General features: G+C 42.1%; 1 pseudogene; it reads right to left on the reverse strand.

Annotated features, from left to right (window-relative positions):
- Positions 1 to 494: 494 nt before the first annotated feature.
- LOC131380931 (rac GTPase-activating protein 1-like) lies at positions 495 to 2,178 on the reverse strand (annotated as a pseudogene).
- Positions 2,179 to 2,468: the final 290 nt, after the last annotated feature.

Here is a 2,468-nt window from a genome sequence, read left to right on the forward strand (position 1 = left end):
TCTTAGAAGGAGGCATCCTAAATCTTCTGGTGTAATCCTTTCTTCTCCCTGCCCTCCCACTTCCCACCCTGAGACAAGCCAATCTTATCAGCTAGGTAGGGTTTCTGTCGTTGTCTCGTGGAAATCAGTTTAAATGAAACTAGAGAAAGATCGTTCATTCCATGAGCAGCATTTGGCTTTAAGCCAAAGGGATAAAACCCCCTTCCCCCAAAAGAATCACAATCAATTCCATACTAACCCTTCTACCCCTGGAAAGAGGTCTCATCTAAAAGCTCCCAACAACGACCAGAACAAGGTACTGATATTATGTGACTCGAGGAAAAGGAAGGGGAGATATATATAATTTTAGTAAAACCCTCATGCAAAATTAAACTTGAGTAAAAGCCTGGAGAATGCTAAAAGTAGTAATGAGTACAGGAGGCTGCAGAGCAGAGAGTACAGGTGTGTCCTTTCTTATAGTCAGTCAATGCTGGGAGTAATAGGCAGATGTGACTTCACTTGAGCATTGAAGAAGCAAAAAAGTTGCTTTGTCATCCTAGGTTAGTGGCAGACTTGCTTTTGCTCCCAAATCTGGGAGTGTTCTTTGTGAGGGTGGAATGGACTGTCTGTGACAGGGAACTAGATGAGGGAATCTTGAGAAGCTGATGTTCAGGAGTAGTCACAGGTCCCAGTAAACTCACTTTAATATCTGGTGTCTGTGGTGTTGAAAAGGCATTTGAGTTTTCAATGACATGTAGGGGGTCAATGTTCTCTTGCTCCACTATCGTGAACTGACTCCAATACTCCAGGGGCAAGGAAAGCATGCGCTCGACCACCTTGAGTTGACACTTGATGTCCTGTAACATCGTCACTGGGTCTGGATTGAGCACAGCATGGGCCACTATTGTAGGGCCAAAGACTTAAGCCAGATTGGCAACATTCATTTTAGTGTGTGGACTCTGAGCCACTCTCTGCAAGTGAATCATGAGGAAAGCCATTGTGTCCCTGTTGGCCTGGGGCAGTCACCAACAGCCTGGTACGTGGCAGATATGCTGTTGTCTTCATCTGTGATTTCTGCTGTTTCCATAAAGGCTTTGTTTAGGCGAAAGGTCAGAAGAGGTTCTTTGAGGTTTCGAAGAAAGTCTTTTAGAAGGCTACAGATAGCATGGATATCATCCACTTTGCTGACGAGGGGTACAGTTTTCACTCTGAGGAATTTGGCCTGTGCTGAAATCTGGCCGCCAAAAAAGAACAACCTCAAAAAGTCAAACGACTTCAGGGTCAGATGGGTAAAATGTGTGCATAGGGTGTAAAATAATAGAGAATGTGAGTTAGCAATTAAAGAGGAGACGATAAGGAGATGAGAGAGCCTGCCAAACAGAGCATTTGCCTAAGTGTATGTTATCACTAGGGTGGAGAAGTAGGCTGGAACCAGATCATGCTGGATCTTGTATGCAGCACTCAGGATTTTGGATTTTGTCTTCACAGCAATGAGATATGATCATACTTGCATTTTAAAAGGACCACTCTTGTGGTGGTGTGGAGACTATGCTAGGATCTGAAGACACTGATTGGACACTGCTAAAGTAATCTAGATGAGAGCTGCTGGTATTTTGGATTGGATTTGTGACACTGATGATAGGAGCAGGAGAATTTGAGAGTTATCTAGGAGGTGGAGTCTATTCTACTGTGAATTTAGAGTCTGAGGAATCTTGTCTTTCCTGAGGAACTGGTGTGCTTAATTTTATCAGGCCATGATGAGAATGACATAGCCCATCGTGTTTTGGCTGCCAAGAAGTTGAGCTAATTTGAGAGCTCAATCCTAACAATTCTTAGTTTGTATTTCTCTCATTTTCACCCTCTATCTATCTAAAGTCTATTTAACTTTAGATCTTTTATGTTATTTTGATGGTTCTGTAGTGTGTTTAGTAACATGTGTATCCACTTAGTGTGCCTCAAATCCTATAAGTAACAAATCAATACAATGTATACCCCATAAATATACATCATTAGTATGTATCAACAAAAAATTATATTAAAAATTTAAATAACAACAGGCAGGTTTTTTTTTTTTTTTTTTTTTAAACAGCCCGTACTTACAAGAGTTCCACTAAGAATTGGACTTCTGCGATGGAGTCTAAAGAAGCTCTTCCCTGTTCCTCCATAGTCAGCCAAATTCTTCCCTTTGTCAGGAGACATCTTTGTGCTTGGTGGAGAGCAACAGCCCCTGTAGTATGAACTCGGGCTGGTGAACTCCAGGAGTGAATAGCTGACCTCCCACTGCTGCAATCAGCTGTAATCTGAGATCCTGCTCCAACATTCGGACACCTTTAAAAAGGAGACTGAGGAACTAGGTTCTTTTCTCAACTGAAAGGAGAAGATTCTAGAGAATCATTGCAGCCTTTTTAGTAACCTGCTGGAAATCTGGCTGGTGCATGATTACTCAGGGAGAAATAACTATTTCCCAATAACTGCTAACTCTGTGGATT

The sequence above is a fragment of the Hylobates moloch genome, unplaced genomic scaffold, assembly GCF_009828535.3.
Source record: "Hylobates moloch isolate HMO894 unplaced genomic scaffold, HMol_V3 SCAFFOLD_13, whole genome shotgun sequence".
Classification (NCBI taxonomy): Eukaryota; Metazoa; Chordata; class Mammalia; order Primates; family Hylobatidae; genus Hylobates; species Hylobates moloch.